The following is an 18,663-nucleotide window of genomic DNA, read 5'->3' on the forward strand; positions in this document are numbered from 1 at the left end:
TTGTATTATGCAGGGTCATAGGGCTCAGGCAGATTAGCTTTGGCCTTGGAGCCAATATCCACCACAGAAACTAGCCTGAGTAGGTAGCTGTATATGATTAGCAGAGAGCAAGACAAAGAGAGCGACACAGACGTGATGAAAGACAGAGACAGAGAGCCTAGGCAGTCTGGTGGAAGGTCAGATCCACGTGCTGCAGCCTGACTTCCTTATTTATTCAAGTTGGTCTGGATCTGAGCCGCTGACAGAGAGATGCACAAGAGAGAGAAGAAAGAAAAAGGTCTCGGCATGAGGAGATATCTGGGAAAGTGAAAGAAAAATAGCCATGCTGAGGCATTTTGAATGCACCCACACACACACAGGGCCTTTGGCAGAGGTAATATGCTGAATGTGCACATGGCTTCTTTGTGTGATGGAGACAGGCTGGGGTTTGTTGACTGAAGGTAATGGCTTCCAGTTGTCTCAGTCGGGAGAAGGCCGTGTCACTCCTACAGGGGATAGACAGGGGATTGGCAGGCTGAGTGAAGTCAAAAATTGTAACACAGAGAAACACACTTCACACACACACACACACACACAAGCACCTGAACACGCAGATTGTGAGACTTGTGTTGGCCTCTGTACCACAGAGCTTGTGAATGACTGGAACAGGTGTGTGTGTGCGTGCGTGTGTGTGTGCAGCCCTCGTTGCTTGGCTGATTTTTATCACTCCTTGGCAAAGGTCAACAGTGGAAATGTGTATGTTTATAGCGTCTCTTGCATAATGTGTGTCATGGGTTGCAGATTGTTAAAGTCTGCTTGCTCTGTAATGAAGGATGCAGACTTCTTTATAGCTCATGATGAAAGGGGTCGAAGAAAGACACATGTTGAGAGGGCCTTAACGCTTGAAAGAGTGTTGAGTTTTTGAGTTGAAACCTGTTGGGTGTTTGATTTTGCTTAACTGCACATTGTGTCCTCCTTTCTATTTCTGAACACACGTTCACCTCCATTTCTCCTTTTTGTTTTTCTCTGTTTGTGTTTATTTGTGGTGTTTCTCATCAAGTGACGTGGCTGTGTGCAGTTTCTGTGCACGGGATGCTGTTTCCATACTTGGGTTCAGAGAATATGTGTGTGAAGCTGAGTGTATGTATGCTAGGGACCACTCTAAAAAGAAGATGCATATTAGGTTTTTGCACTTGAATGTGTATGCCTTGATATCTTTGAGTCTCTTTTACACACTCTGTGGGGGAGCTGGTTTTGCTTTCAGGTATTTCTATGGCTTCTGTGGTTAATGATGAAAGACCGAAAAAGTGTTGAGTCCTGCCCTGTCTCACAGGTCTCTCCGGTTTTAATGACTTAATGGGAGTCTCTTTTTTCCAGGTTATGTTAGGAGTCCTTCTAGTGCCTATACTTCCTGAATCATACAGTATTTGTGTTCGAGTGATAAAGCAGCAATACACACAGGTTAAACTGTCTACCTGACTGCAATAATCAGGTTAGTATATATGTCGAAGTTGCTTAACGAAACACGCCAAACGTAAACATACTAAACCATCTACTCTTAGAAAACACACACACACACACACACACACACACACACACACACACACACACACACACAGTCATCTTCCTCCTCTTCTCCTTTTATTAACCCTCCATCTCCTGCAAAACATAATCGGGTTAATTACTGTAAGTCAATCAGCTGAATCAATTGAGGTCATTGTGGGGTCATCCATATGTCATAGTGTGTGTGTGTGTGTGTGTGTGTGTGTGTGTGTGTGTGTGTGTGTGTGCGTGTGCGTGCGTGCGTGCGTGCGTGCGTGCGTGCGTGTGTGTCTGGAGATTCTGACAGCTGTAATTAACTCGGAGGGGGGCCTTGATTTTTGGGGCCAATGCTGATATCAATATTAGGGATTGAAAAAAAACAAAACAAATAATGATGTATTGGCCGATATACACATATACATAAGTTTAGCATTTAACTTTTGTGTTTAGAATGACATTTTAGATTACCCCAACCATCTGTTCCCACATTGTAATCTCTAAAAAGACTTTGATATCATTGCATATTGGACAAAGTATGCTATATCTCTGATGACCCACTATTGTCTTATAATAGTAATTGACCGATTTATTGTTAGGATTCTCTTTCTAATCCTCCTCTTCTTTCCTCATTTCTCCACTCTTCCACTTTTGTTTAAGTCCACCATTTTCCTATCTCTTTTTCACCATCATTTACCTCCTCTTCCTCCCTTTTCTCCCCCTCTTCTATTCTTGTTGATTCTCTCTCTCCTCTTGGCTCTGCTTTCTTCCCCCCTTTCTTTCTCTCTTTCCTGCTCTGGCCTCGTGTTATAATCACCTGTCTCTCTAACCCAGTTCCACAGTGAACCTTGACCCCTCTCAATTGTGTAAGTTCTGTGATAACAGTGCTGGTTATGTGTTACGCATGTGTGTCCTACAATATCTCTCGCTCCACTTCTTCTTAATGTGTGAGCCACGAGTCACAGCTGAGCCACGCAGTTGAATCTTCTTAACTTGGTACTTTATTACCAGCATCGTTCTCCATTTTCTTTTGAGAGTGTTTTAACATATTCGTGTGTGTGTGGGTGTGTGTGTGGGTGTTTGTGTGTGTGTGTGTGTGTGTGTGTGTGTGTGTGTGTGTGGACATTATTTCATGAGTGCAATTGAGCCAGTTGCACTAAAGTAGAAATGGCAGGTGTGTGTATAAAACAGTGTGAGAAATCAAAACTGTGTCTGTCTCAGAGTGTTTACAAGGATTTCTGTGTCTGGAGGGGCAGTGGGTGCACTGTGACCTTTATGGGTCAGTGTGTGTGTGTGTATGCCCCCAACCCGGAAACATGATCTGTCTCAAGGAGTCAAGCCCTCCATCCCCGCTCCGTCTGTCTGCACCCTGCCTCTCGCTCTCTCTCTCCTATGTCTTCCGTATCAGTTCACAGCATTCTCTCCTTTCTGTCTGCTCCTTTTCCTGTCTTTCATCCCTCTTTCTTTTATCCTGTCCCCTTTGTCCTCTTAACTGTATACCAGTTAAAACCTAGAAATACATCTGTTCCAAATCCTTAACCATTTTGACATCTTTCTTTCTCTCTCTCTCTCTCTCTCTCTCTCTCTCTCTCTCTCTCTCTCTCTCTCTCTCTCTCTCTCTCTTTCATTCTCACTCTGTGATTTGCTCTCTCTTTCTCTCTCTCTCTCTCTCACACACACACACACACACATAGTATGATCAGATGGCTTTGATTACAAAGATCAGAGAGGGGAGAAGTAGATGTGTGTGTGTTTGGTGGGGGTCAGTGTTGGTGTTGTAATTGATTTTCTCTGTTTCCTTTGTTTGACTGGTGTTAGATGTCTGGAGGCTGCCTATACTGTACTGCACTGATACGATACTCTATAGATTGTGTGCGTAACTGTATTTGTCTGTGTGTGTGTGTGTGTGTGTGTGTGTGTGTGTGTGTGTGTGTGTGCGTGCGTGCGTGTGTGTGTGTGTGTGTGTGTGTGAGGGTTGGGTGGGGCAGGGTGATGGAGGAGGTCATGAGACAGCCTGACTCTCTCCCACAGGATTTCTATCACTGATGTATACAATTACAAGCTTCACAGTGTGTGTACACGATCTCCTGTCTGTCAGATGGTCAACACTTCATCTTCAGCCTCCTCCTTTCTTTTGTTTTCATTCAGCAAAAAACAGCAAATGTGCGAAAAGAAAAAACTACGATGCTAAATGTATTCCTGAGTCTGTCCTTTCAAGTGGCTTTGGGAGTTGAGAAGCCTTAAATAAGAGACAGCCAAGACATTAAAAACTCCTACACTCATCAGCTAATGGCCATAGGCCGACGTGTGTAGGTGGTTTTAATATATTGGAGCAGTGTTGTGGCTCTAATGAGTGTTACAGCCCAAACTGGAGTCCTCCACCCTCCCACGGACCACTGCTACAAAATATTCTCTCAGAAATCTCTCTGTTCTCTCACTAAGGCTCAGACCAACTCTTCAGAGTTTCCAATCAAACTGCAGCTTTAAACACGGGGCTGAGTGTGCACTGTGTGCTGTTTGGGCAGTGTGTTTGCAGTTTCCAGGAGCTGTGTGTGCATGTGTGTCCTGTACTCAGTTGCCATATGGCAGCTGTATTAGCCCATAGCGTAAACACAGCTGGCTGCCTCCCGTGGCTGCATGGGTGAACAGCAGTCTGCCTGCAGATACAAAAAGCTCTAATGGGAGGATCACATTCTCTGTGAGTACATTAATATGGCTATTAGGCACATTGGGATTCATGGTGTGTTATTTTGTAAGGCACATGAGTGTCGATGTAGTGGCCTGATATCCAGACTATTAGTGATGTTAAGCTGGTGATTATTAAGTCTCTTAATGGCTGCTTGCCTTATTTTGCTGCAGGGAGTTGTAATTTCTTCTTCCTGATTGTGATGACATTTTTTGTGAATATTGCAATCTCAACATGACACTCTGAAATGTGTTCCCTTTAATGGAAAAACAAAGTATAATCTCTTGTTGCTGTAATACATGCTGTTGTATAAATCAGTGTGAGAAAAATCTGCATTCTTGTGTGTTGTTTCCACACAGAATAAAAGCAGATGCCATAATCTGAAAGGTGTGCTGATGAAGGTATTTGTCAAAGAGTAATGCCTCTGGTCGCCTGAACTAGAGACACAAAGAGGGAGATAAAGCAGAGAGGACGGGGCAGGTACTGAACATTTCACATCATAAATAATGTCAGAAACACTGGTGCATGCTAGCCAGTGCTCAGGGTAGCGTGAAATCTGCTCTCGCCCCCTCCTTTCCTATCTTCCCTCCCTATCGCACTCCCTCTCTCACTCTTTGTGTGTCTGTGTGTGTGCGCAGGGTAATTGAGGTGTGTGACCTTGCTGTAGGCCTGGCAGGTGTGAAAGGAGGGATGGAGGAATGGGGGAGAGGGATGGATGTATGGAGAGCTCTGCTGTTATATGTTGGCAGACTGATAGCCCACCTGCATGCATATATGTATGGTAATGTTTGGCATTCTGTAGTGAAGAGAAATACAAGTGATTGTGTGTGTGGGTGGAAGCACATTCTTCTACTGTAAGGTTCGCTGCATGCGACTTGGAAATGAGATCATGTGTGTGTGGGTGTATGTGTTATTGAGCAGACGAGACGGCATATATAATTTTCTATATGCTACGATGTGTGAATATGTTTTGCATTGAAATGGTTGCATGTGGCATTTTTAGACATCATTGTCAAATTGTAATATGTCAGTATAATCAGTGTAAACCAATGAGAGTAATGGTGGAGCTGACTTTATGTCACACCATTTCATTTACTATCATTAAGACTGCATTAAGACTACGTTTTCTATACCCGTTGATGAATGTTGTTTCTTCTGCCACTCTGTCCCTCCCTTGTGTTTACTGGAGCTTTTAGTCACTTTTACTTGAAAGTCACAACGGCCAATCCTGCTGGATCATTCTTGGTCACATTTCCATATGACTTTCAACGTGATACCTTTGGAGTTTAAATTGAATGCAGTCAGATTAACATAGCACAAGGTAATCAGTTTATTAACTCAGGAGCACTATGAAAGAGCCAGTTTTAGGAGGATCAATCTTATTTCAAATCAGTCTATATTAGGGCATTAAATCAGTATCGTATCATGATATGAGACAATATATCGTGTTGTCTTTTCTTGGCTTTAAAGGCTATATTACAGTAAAGTGAAGTCATTTTGTGAACTTACCAGTTTCACATGTTCTTATGCTAAATACTTGCCTTTAACCACTTATTATACATTATAATAATATATATATGCAGTGTGTATAGGTATGTGGTCCTAGTATTTATGATGTGCCTCTTGAGAGATGTCAAGTCTCAAGATGTACATTGTCCATCGCAATATTATTTTAAGGCCCACATAACCAAGCATTAATCTATGGAAACTATATTAAAGTCTTCACATGAACACCTTAATGTCATCAACAAAGGACATGTGAATGTTGAATTGCCCAGTCTATAGTGCATGGTCCAAAGCCCAGCACGCCAGTGCGTTTAAGGTGTGTCCAAGTCCATTTTGCTAGTTAAACAGCATATAATCTGGGCACAAAGTGCAGTGCATGGTGCAAAGAGTTGGTATTTTGACTTGGGCAGAACATAAATCAAACCAATCCGAGTGTCATCTCTCGTCTCTCAGAAAGGGATGTGATCCTCAGCTGCTGGACCTTCTGCCCCACCATTTCACAATCATCTGTCCCATCAATAACTCTGTTTTACTGCATAAAAAAAGATAAACTAATACTTAGCCGGAGGTGGAAGAGGAGCGTTGCTGCGCTTTCCTCTGTGTGTACGTGAGTCTCAGTCTGTGGATCAGGTCATGAAGAGCATCATCCTGCTCAATAACAGGTTGGATGAGAGGGGAGAAATATGTCCTTAATGAGGAAAACGTTGTGTGCCAATGTCTGAAAATGGCTTTCTGACACCTTCCCCATCTTCTATTATAAGTAAAAGCTTACTCTCTACCTGCACAGTGCCCTCTTTCTGTTCTGTGCTGTAAAGCATTGCAACAATTCAGAAAGCTATGACCTAATGACACACTTTATCAAGTGTAAAGACAGTCACATTTATATTCAGCAACAATAATTATGATTATATTCTTTTGTGACGTGCTTTAATATAATCTGTAATATCAACTCGAAAATTGACCAGTGAGAAGATGTAAAATGTGCTGTCATATCTTTGATTGAGTTAAAAGTCTTGCAGCTGGGTTTCGTACCAGGTGTACAGTAATAACACTCTTTAATGGTGAAATCATAGTACATGTGGCTCCTTACACATGAAAACATGAAAAGACACCCTTTCATCTCCACACTGAGCCTGCCATTGCCCTCTCTGAAAGCAGTGCAGAGAGGCTGTGAGCTCTCATACACCCATCCCCCTCTTCTTCTTCTCCTCCTCCGTCGCTCTCTACCCTCCTCCCCTCAGCTCTCTGCACAGTAGCACAGTGCATCTGTGTCATGTCATTGGGTTCTGGCGTCCCAGAGTAACCCTCCCATACCAGTGCAATCTCTCTCTCTCTCTCTCTCTCTCTCTCTCTCTCTCTCTCTCTCTCTCTCTCTCTCTCTCTCTCTCTCTCTCTCTCCCTCTCTCTCTCTCTCTCTGTCCTTGTGTGGCTCAGGCTGTCATCCCCGATCTCTTCATCTTCTCTCTCTCCACTTCATTCCTCGCTCCTGTCTGCTTTCGCCTAAAGAAGTCTCCCCCTCTCCCCTGTCTCTGTCATCCTCTTTTTTCCTATACTAAATGTGTGTCACTCTTTTAATACCTCTTCATTTCTCTCTCTTCCTCTCTCACCCCATCATGCAGTACAAACCCAAATACACATCATTGCTGTTTCTCTCTGTCCTTCCCCCTCTCTCATGAAGCGTACACAAACATAAAACTGTCTCGGTGCATACATTAATAGAACCAGGCTCCTTAGCTGGCTGCTGCATGCATAATCTATCTGCTCGTACAGAGTGTGAACGGTGCACCCGGTGTGTTTGTGTGTGTGTGCGTGTGTGCGTGTGTGTATGTGTTTGAGACCCTAGGCTCCTCCCTCTAGAGAGAAAGACAGACAGGTGTGGACCAGATTGAGTTCCGCCTCATTTCCTCTGCCCTGTGCAGCTGGTCAAGGACACACATTAGCACACACACACACACAGGCATGTCTTCGACACATGGTTATGCACACACACACTCACTTCAAATACAAGGAGAGAGACATGCATGCTGCTCACACTTCAAATAAACACACAATATAAGATGTAGAAGGATCAAATACAGTATTTGCATAAACTACGTGTGTGTTCATGCATATATGTGTGTGTGTGTGTGGTAAGTGTTCATAAGGCAGCCTGCACTTGAATTCCTATGGAAGAGTATTACAGTGATGATTACAACCCGATTGGCAAAGTACTTCCATGGCAACGCTGACAGATTTGCAAATGGCAGAAATCCGGCCCCAGTATAAAAGTCGCTTAAGTCCCTCCCACTGCATGTTATATTCACACTGTATCTCTTACACGCACACACAGACACACACACGTAACACTACACTTCCCCATTGCAACATTTATAGCTGTCTTTGGGTTATTTATATTTGACATGACAGAGCTCATAATGGTCGTCCATTTTTCATGCTGGTATCAAATACTTCAACACCGGAGGAGCGTTATGATCATAGTACACACTCATGAACGCACACACAACAACACTCCCTGCTTACATCAGCAGCTCTTGATGTCAAGGCACAGTTTTTATAAGTCTCTGAAGAGGCTGGTCATTAGCCATCAAAGCCACTCCAAGCATTTCCCCCACTTTAATTTTCTGTTTTTATATCTGGCATTTAGCTGATTTATTTAAAGTGATACACTAGATCAGTCAGTGTGTGTGTGTGAGAGAGAGAGAGAATTTAAAAAGCCAGGTTAGATTCTCTTCACGGCTCAGGTTAGTAATGGTGATATAGCATCATCCACACCATGAAATAGATTTCTGCAGAGCTTCTGTCTTTTTTGTTCCGTTCTCCTTTCTGTCTCCTCGCTTGACTCAGTTTCTTTGTTATGCCATTTCCACCATGATAGATATTACACCCTGAATAGTGACAAGCAAGGGAGGGAGCCCTTGCTATGTGTCAGGGTCTGTGGTGTGATTATGGATGAATCTGTGTGTGTGTGTCTGTGTGTGTGTCTGTGTCTGTGTGAATGCCCATCGGCTGTGGCGCCTACCCAGTGCAGGAAGTGTGGGGTCACAGTGTCTGGAGGGCAGCCAGACGGCCTCCCTCCCCTTTAAATGCCCAGACACTGATTCTTTGCCTTTTAAGAAGTCTGCTTATAGGAAGAGACTCACCATACAGACACAGGTTTACACAGGGTTTAATGCTAGCTTCCTGGTGAAAGTTGAGTGCTTGTCATATTGTGCAAGTACAGTGTGTGTGTGTGTGTGTGTGTGTGTGTGCGTGCGTGCATGCGCGCGTGTGTGTGTGTGGTCCTGTGAAGACGGAATGAGCCACCATGTGGGGGTCACGTGTGGCACATCAGATAAAGGGGTCTTTGTGAGCAGATGCAGAAGATGCAGCCGAAGCACACATCCACTAGCAAACACATACATGCACTATATACAGACACACAGAGAAACCTATATGGACACACTCAGCTGCTCTTTCATATGCTTTTTTCTCAGCTCGCTCTTTCTTTGAAACACACCCCCATTGTTAAACTCACCTGGTGTGGATGCAAATTAGACATTTCCATTTTCAGCCTTTTATATATATATTAGGTATGAAATCATTGTGGTTTGGAGCAAACACATACACACACACACACACAGATGTGTCATTAGAGAGGCCTGAGTCAGGGTTTTTGGTATGTGACAGTTAACTTAAATGGTATTGTGCAACTCGATAGTACAGTTTAGCACCTCTGCATGGTATGTGGGCCTGGCAGGGCTTGCCTGACCACTCTCTCACAGACAGTCAGAGTGCACCGTGGGCTAATGCCTGCAGCCTTAAACACACCTTCCTCATAAAAAGGTCTAATTCCCTCTTCATTTTACACACACACACACACACACAACATACAGAGTTCCTTGAAGGTTAAAGTAAGTGTTGTTGTTGTTGTTGTTATGACTCAGTATCAGAGTCCCACTCCTTATCTCGCTCAACAAAATGAAAATTTTCTTTTCTTCTTTTTCCACAGTGTTTTATTTTACTAAGCTTGTATGATGGGGATGCCTCAGGCTACATTTCTCAGATTGCGTGTGCAAAGCGAGTTTGGGCATGCCAAATGGCTGCTCCACTTCTTCTAATGTTGTTGTTGTTTTTCAGCTACCAGCCGGGTGTCAGCATACACAGTCTTTAGCATTCAGAGACTTGGGTTGTGCTGCTGACGACAGTGTTACACGCATGTAATGAGCTTGTGCGATCCACACAATAATTTTTTTCTCTATTTGTTGGCTTGGTATTAAGATTAGCTCTTGCATATTGATATTACAAACTCATGATTCCACTATCTTGGAGTCCGGAAAAGATTAGATATGTTGTAATCCATGCAGCCAGATGAGTATTGAGCCCTTTTTGAGTATGAACATGTTTACCAAATTAATATGCTGTAATGTTCTGTTCTTTTAAAAAAATAAAGTGGAAAATTGGCCTGAGTATCCAAGTATCCCACTGCTGTTATTCATGTGCTCAGTGTGTCTGCACTCAGGTACGAGATGCTGTTTTTAGGGATGGAGTTGACAAGTGAGTTTCAGGCTTTGACGGCAAAGCCATGTTTAATTTTGGACGATTGACGTCAGATGAGTGTGCCGACTGTGCTGTGGCTCTGAATGCCGTCTGCAGCTGTGAGGGACACACTCTGCTTGCTGGTGTGGCATGGTTTGAGTGAGAGAGTGAGTGACAGAGTGAGTGAGAGAGAGAAAGTTTAGTGAAGGTAAAAACAGAACATGACAAAATGTTTAAACCGTTATATTCATCAAACACTCATTTACACATGCTTGCTCAAACTTTTCTCTCTCTCTCACACACACACACACACACACACACACACACACACACACACACACACTCAAAAACTCTCTCTTACACTCATGATAATACTGTTCACAGGTCTTGAGTTTGGCAGCAGCCACAGCCGGGCTGCTTTCATTAGCGTCTGTCTAGACACGATTTATTACCAACTGTTCATTCTTGTCTTCGCTCCTTCTCTCTGTCTGTCTCACTGTCTTCCTATTTGTTGGCTGCTGGATTTTCAGACAGTCTCGCCGTGTGTGTGTGTGTGGTGTGGCTCTAGTCGGTGAGACTGTCTGTCACCCTCCTCCTCTTTAAGTGGGTGTCATTTTCCTGCCTGTCCCCTAAAAGGAAGTCAGTCAGTCTGTCTTGTCTCTCACTTCATCTATCCATTTGTTTCTTGCATGTGTGCTCGCGTGTGTGTGTGGGAGTAGCAGTGGGTGTGATGGTTTGTGAGCCAGCCGTGGGTTTGACCATGACCTTTTACTGAAGCCATGTGGCAGAAGTTCACCGAGCCAAACAGCCCCGACCACAGTCAACCTGACACTCCTCCTCGCTGTCTGTTGCTCTGCCAGCTCTGGCCGCGCAAACACATGCATGTTTGCAGGCATAGACAGAAAACAGACTCACTGCCTCTCTCGTGCATGCACACAAAAATAAAACATTCTCCACCCAGTTTGTATCCATTTATTGGGCTTGTGGCATGGCATTTGATCTATTAGCCACAGCTTTGTAAATAGCAGCAGATCTCACAGAAAATACAGAAGCAGTAAGGCTTAATATCTTAATATGTCTTCATGTTTTTCAGTTTTTGGAGGGCTGGAAGACAAACATGGAAATACATAAATAATATTCAGTCTGAAAAGTTTTAACCAACTGAGATAAGAAAAAAATATCAGCTGCAAGTCTGTTAAAAGGGCTCCTGTGTGATTAAACAGGACAGGGAGGAAGAGACCTTCCTGTCATTCAAACAATGTGAGCAACAGTCACACATGTCTACCCACATCCTGATCTCACACACAAGTTTAGGATGTGGTGTGACAGCATTCCAAGGAGATCTGAAGATGTTCACCAAACAAAGTATCCCTGCTCTTGAGTAGCTCCCTGGTGTGTGTATGCCTTGAGCACACATATTGCATTATCCATCCCCAGGATGGTAACTGATCTAAAGCTTCATTTAAAGATTTAACCTGTCCTGAGAAACACACGCGCAGACCGTGAACATAGACTGAAAGACACTGAGGAAGAAAACCCTGTCATTTAACACCACTCCTGCAGCAACCTGCTTCTGTGTGTGCGTGCATGTGTGAGTGTGTGCAGGTATGAGGCTTGCTGCCCTGACTTGAAGAGTTCTACTGAATCACAAGTGACTAAGGGCCATAGCAGCCAAAGCATGGCCACTCTACACACGCCATGCAGGCTCACACTTGTCAAGAAGTTGTGCGTGTGCTTGCCATAAGGTAAATGTGTTAAGCTGGTTTTACTGTGCACTAGGTCAGTATGTAGATAGCAGTGCAGTAACAGGGCTTCTGTTAGTGTCCATAGATATGTGTTCATCACAGGTTTGAGTGTATTTGTATAGTTCATCTGAATATGTGTTTTGGGGGTGGAACATCAGGGTTGGTGACCTCAAGCTTTGTTGTTCTTATACAATAGCACTTTTGACAGTTTGATGTATTATAGACTTTGTGGCAAAATGTGGTGTGTTTGCCTAATTGCCAAAGTAGTTCTTCCGCCAGTTGAACACATTTTTGCAGTATTAGATTGGATTATTTACTCAGCAGCTATGAGTAAATCTTAGAACTATTGTGAAGCTTGTTCATACATGTTATAAAGGCTATTTTACAGCCGCTCTCCTAGCCAGTGGTTACAGTGCAAACACGTGTGACCTCTGTGCCTGTCTACCGGTGATGCATGTCATACTTCTCCATTGTTCAAGGAAATAAAGACAGAAATGCCAAAAAGATTACTGAATACTGAAAGTTTACATTAATATAATGATCTGTGCTATGTGAGACAGTGTGCTAGAGTACCAGCTACCATAATGCAATGCAGCATAATCCTCCAACTAGACCAATCAACATAAGTGCAAGCGACCAGTTGTGAGTACTCTGTAACGTGAACTGCATGTTTTTATTGGTATACGTATGGTACGACTCTCCAGAGTTGTAAAGTCCTGCTGGTTTGTATTTTAGTTTGAAAAAAAACCTCCAACTATTAATCTTCATCTGGATAAACTGGACTTCCTGCATCATATCTCATCCTCTCACTGTACCTTCAGCACACTTCCGACAGAGCCCCTTGCTCTAAACGCGGTGCTGCGTTTAATCAGATAACTTTGCACAGTACAATCACTACATTCTCTCCGTCCCTCATCTGGCTGCCTGTGTGTTGTCATGTTGATGTTGTCATTCTCTCTCTACCCATCTTAGTCTTTCTCCTTTTTAATCTTTTGTCCGGCTCAAGGTCTTAACTCCATCCTCCTTCTCCCACCCCTTTCGGCCTCCACATCTCTGCTGCTCTCCAGCCCTGGGCAGACTCTGTTGCTCCACCCCTCAGCATCTCCCTTTGACATTAACTAGCACAGAGAGAGAGAGAGGCACCCACTGGTTAACCTTTACAGAAACACCACTTTCTATATCTTTTCATCTCTGGTTCACTCAGCCTTTCATTATCGCTATTGTGTTTTCTTTCACATTGTTTCTATCTCAATCAGTCTCAGTCTTTTTAAATAAGATAATAATTCAAATGATTAATAAAATTTCATTACCTTTTCTGAATTTCATCTTCATGCCCACCCCCCCACCCCAAGGTCTCTCCTTTCTCTTTCACTGTCTCTTTATCTTTCTCGCAACCCTCCCCCTTCTTTCTCTCCCCACAGCCCTGATATCGATCAAGGTCGAATGATTATGTTAAAGCTCATGACATTTAAACGATGTGTCAGGAGAGAATATATTCCGCCCTTGCAACAATTCTGCCTTCAACATACACTCACTTGCTCTCCCCTGGCACGTCTTCTTTTGAGGGGGCCCTACTCGTCCACATTGTCCCTCAACCACCAACACGCACATGCACAGTGAGTCCACCTTTAATGTGTGGCCAGCTGTGGCCCTTTAGGGGGTGTAACCTTTGACCTTGAGTTCAAAGGTTTGGGGCCTTAACCACCAGGCTGCAAGATCAGTGAAGGCTGAGCCAGCTATATCTGCCTGCTATTGACACAACTGTCTCACTCAAATATGCACACACACTGCCTCAGGCTTTGTATATTACTTGGGTTTTGGGCATACAGGTTCAACAGTGAAACATATGGAAGCCGCCGTGTGTTTTGTGTCCCAGCCCTGTAGGTAGAATATCAGAGGGAAACAAAGACAGACAGAAGAGGAAGAAAATAAAAGAATGAAAGATGAGAGGAATGAAGGAGAGAGAGCTCCTCGGCTAGGGTGGTTTGGTTTGCAGGACACCAGCTTCATCAGTGTTTTCAGTAGATCATTCACTTTGCTTTCCACGCAAACACTTAAGCAGGAAGGTTAACCAGCAGTACAGTCAACGAAAAAGTTAGTACATTCTTCGTGAAAGCAAAAGCATGTGTTGTAGAATGATACATAAATGGACCTTGTACCCTGTGTCTTTGTGTGTGTGGGTCACAGGTCAGGTATATGTTACAGAAGAAGAGAAGAGGCTGATTGGTTGCGTGTGAGGTGTGATGAGGAGGAGGACAAGAGAGGTGGTGACATTTAGGCTGCAAGTAGTGTCAACCACAGTTGTGTTTTCAAAGGGCACATTCCGTCTATGAGAGTGTATAAGAGAAACAGTATGTGAATGTGTGTGGTGCATTTGTGTGCAACTATTAGTGTTCTCAGGGTTCAAGCGGAGGTGTGTGTGTATGATCTGTTTTTTATGTGTGCGTGTTGGGGGTGGGGAGGTACACCAGAGTGCCACCTGTTCTCAGTCATGTGGCCCAGCACCGACACCGTGAATCACTGAACAGGCGGCACATGAGGAGCACACACACACAGATGGCCACAGCGCTGGTCCAGGCCCTGCTGCGCATATTGGCTGACACACGCGCGCATGGTTTCGTAAGCCACACCGAATGACATATCGACAACATCCTGACCGCGGGACAGTCAGCAAACGTCACGCATGCATTATGAAGAAACAAGTGAATGGAATAGCAAATGAGCTGTGGTTGTGTTGTGCAGGCAGAACAAGGTGTTGATCTTTTAACCCTTGACTAAAGTGCTGATGAATTGCTGACCACTGCTTCAACTCACACTGGAATGTCACAGACATGTTTGACCTAGATTTGACAGAAGGTAGAAACAGCAAAACTCTCCTGTATGAGGTGAAATGGCTGACTATTGTTACCAAGTAAAAGTTTTACAGCTGTAAAAGGGCACACTGTACTGTTCTGTGTGTGAATGTGGATCAGGTTATGCAACAGTATGCCTTTGAAGCTGCTCACCTCTGTTGTTTAAACTGTTTGACCTTCAGACTGACCTTTGTTCCTCCATGTTTTGCTCTCAGGAGGTGGGACGTGTCATGGTGGCCTGCTGAAAGAGACGAACCACATTAACCATGGTCACCAGGTAAGGCTCTCTTTTAGCTTACAGTTTACACATTATTCTCCTCTGATTTCAATCTTGCCTTGTCTGTTTCAGCCCTATGGTCATTTTTGTCACCCACAAACATACTGAAACTGTGTGCATTCATAATAATGCTTCCATTACTTTAAAATACTTTTTGAAGGTATTTCTTTCAGTTGTTTTGTCCACCATCTGCACTTAAATATCAATAATTAATAACAGGTAATACCTTGGTACGTTAAGCCGATGAATGTACAGCCTGTACAAATGCTCACACACAGGCTCCTTTGTACAGTATGTAGGTTAGACAGGTAGAGCAACAGGGCGAGATCTGTCAAAAGGGAGTGACTAAGACAGGAGTAGGAGTAAAACAGAGCGATAACATTACACAAGCGCATACACAAATTCATTATGAAATCATGGGTGTGAATGGACTGCTGCTCCTTTGAACAACCTCACAAATCAGCTTTTCCTTTGTGCAGTAATGTGTGTTTTGAAAGTCCTCAAAGAGTTGTGCTCTTTATTGCCTCTGAGTCAGACATCAGACTTTGCTCATCAAAGCCACATTACAGATGAAAACTGGGGAATTATTTGCTTGCAGTTAGCAACCAGTTCTCAAACAAAACACCAAATGTGTAGATTTTTTTTACCCTTAACCCTTTCCTAAGTGATGAATGCCAGAACGGTGCATATCTCACATTAGTGTGAAATTATTTAATTTAGTTAGAGATGGAACAATTAGACACTGATAGAAAGTTTAATTGAGAAACTAATCACCCGGTTAATCAATAAACAAACTTTATCTTAACTTCATCAGTAGTCGCAGCCATTATTACAATATTGTCTGGAGAGTCTTACATTTTATGTTTTCAAAAATGTTATGTGTCCAGATTTATTGAACAAGGTACAGTTTTGCAAAGTTTTCACACTATCCTCCACAATTAGTAGTAGTTACAGTGTTAGAAACAGTAGTCTCATGTAGTTCAAATCTATATTTCATAAATCACCAGCAAACTTTAGCACCAATCAAACCTTCACTGTATCATCCTTTTCTTCAGAGTGGCTCGTTTTCACTCTACTGAAAATTTGTTATCAGTTTAAACACAACATTTTTCTTTTTCTTCCATGGTGGAGGGTGTAGCTGTGCTGAGCCATACCATGACCAAAGTCCTCCATAACCACGATACTGACCAAATACAGATCAAACTGAGTAGGCCTGTTTATACCTGTTAGCAGTTTTGAAGCTCCATAAACTTGGTGATAAACACATTGCATTTCCTATAAATTCATCACCATGAAAGCATCCAGTCAGCTCACCTAATGTGAAGCATAGATAGATAAAAACCCTACGAGTGTACTCTGAAGTGTTGGCATGTAGCACCAAAGCCAGTTATCCACCAGCCAGGGACACATGGAGGATTTTGGTGTCCGTGCGATCACCTTTTAAGAGGAAAATTGTCTGTTTGACCGTCTCCTGAAAACATGATGTATTCCTTTAAGAGTCATCTGAAAATTTTAAGCTCCTCTATTTGGAGTTCACTTCCTCACTATGTTTAACTTTGGGATAGTGAGTATATTAAGCAGCACTGGAGTACGAAGCTTATCATAGAGCTACAGTCGGGATTAGCGGAGTGTTTGAGAAACTAGAGGGAAAGCCGGGCTCCCTATCGGCCCCTCTCTCCTTGAGTAAGGGCCCTAATTATCAGCGCTGTAGTGCACCATTCAGCCGGCTACATGGCTGCTATATGTGGGTGTGCTAAGCCAGTCTGTCTGTCTGACTGCCTGCCTGTGTGGCTCTCTGTCTCCTCGCAGTGTGACAGTGTGTGAGTATGTGCGTGGAGGTGATTATTATCATGTCTGTCGGTCTCTCAGTGTACCCAAAAGGCTGACTCATGCCTATGCCACATGTACACACACACACACACACACTCAAACTCAGTCCTACACACACACGCAGGCCCACACACACACACACAGTCCCACACACAATCCTACATATCAAAAGCTGAGAAGTACCATCTGTACCAGGGACACAGACTCCTACGACTGCACAGCACACTCACTCCCTCACATACTTTTTCTTGTGCTGCTGTGCTGTCTGGACCTCATCAGTATTTCATGCTGTTTATTTTCTAAGTGTGTGTGTGTGTGTGTGTGTGTGTGTGTGTGTGTGTGTGAGCGAGAAAAAGTTTGCGTGTGTGTGGCTGGTATGAGAGGAATTTTGGGGCTCGTACCCATGGGAGTTGCTAAATATATATATATTTGGAGTGTGAGAACTGAGCTGTCCTTGTCCCCAGTCTCTTTAATTATACACACAAAGTCCCCGCGACACACACATACACACACACATACACACACTGGCCTGCCAGCCTGCCTGCCTTCCACACACATGAATACAGGATTGCTAGCCATGCATAAGAGCTATAAGAACTTAAACACACACTGGTTCACAAATCTTTCTTTCATTTTATTGTCCCTTCCTGCCACACACACACACACACACACACAACACACACTTGGGACCCCCGGGACGCACTGTAATGCCTTGGCTTCCCTTGTTGTGGGAGAGGAAGGATGGGGAATTGAGCTCAGACATACATTTAATATTCTGAGGCCCTTATTATATACAGTAGAGTGCTTCTACGAGAGAAACAGCTTGAAGGAACTGTGTGTGTGTGTGTGCGTGCTTGTGTGTGTGGAGCCATGTGTGTGGTACACTAGAGTCCCACCCATGACCACATCAATCAGCATTCCTCTTCCTGTTCAATTTTGAGGGCTAATGGTCTCCAACCACACTCTTTACAGTACAATCACATACTCTCACACATTCACACGTTGACAAAACTAAAGACGAACCAAGTCGCACACTTGGGACACACTATTTACACACCTAATGCAAGTCTAATAATCTCACACAGCAGATAAATGCGAGCAGGATAACATTTGCATAGGTAGTACTGTCAGTGTATTTTAGTGCAGGAGAGACCTGTGCAGAAACAGAATGGTCAACATACACAGCAGAGAAGCAGATGATATATAGTCTCCATACAGAATGCACTAGTTTACAACACTATGATAGGTAATTAAGGACTGCAGCAATTCAGGGTGTGATAGCTTCCAGATGATGTTATAAAAAGTCCTGGGCTTCAGCTGACTAGATATATTACTACATTACTGATTATAACATTAAGGGTTTAGGTTTTTTAACTTTTTTAATTATATCATCTGGAATTTAATTACCATAACAGTACAACAACTTCCATCCATTTGCAGAGGAAACTTGCTCACATGCGCAAACATTTCAAGCTGTCACAATCTTTTGTTCCACAGTCACTCTTTAAAAGTGGCCTCTTCATTTTTTTTTTTTTTTATCAGACCCTCACTTTTTACTCACTTTTGCAGGCACACTAGCAGCTGCAAATGCTTCCAGTCAGGAAAAGAAATACAGTTAATCTCACTGTAGAGAACTATATGAATTGCATCAGCTGATTTCCCAACACAGACTTTAACAAACAGTGCAAAACATCCATATACAAGCACACTGCCTCTCAGTGCCATAAAGACCTA

General features: G+C 43.4%; 1 protein-coding gene across 6 annotated transcripts in view; it reads left to right on the forward strand.

Annotated features, from left to right (window-relative positions):
• The window catches only part of kdm6ba (lysine (K)-specific demethylase 6B, a), a 98,368-nt gene that overhangs the window by 53,010 nt on the left and 26,695 nt on the right, over positions 1 to 18,663 (forward strand). For all 6 annotated transcript variants that reach the window (XM_037112508.1, XM_037112509.1, XM_037112506.1 and 3 more), the window contains one exon: positions 15,038 to 15,099. The gene's annotated coding sequence lies outside the window, so the exon portion shown is untranslated. The remainder of the gene's footprint in view (positions 1 to 15,037; positions 15,100 to 18,663) is intronic.

Source organism: Acanthopagrus latus, chromosome 10, assembly GCF_904848185.1.
Source record: "Acanthopagrus latus isolate v.2019 chromosome 10, fAcaLat1.1, whole genome shotgun sequence".
Lineage (NCBI taxonomy): Eukaryota > Metazoa > Chordata > Actinopteri > Spariformes > Sparidae > Acanthopagrus > Acanthopagrus latus.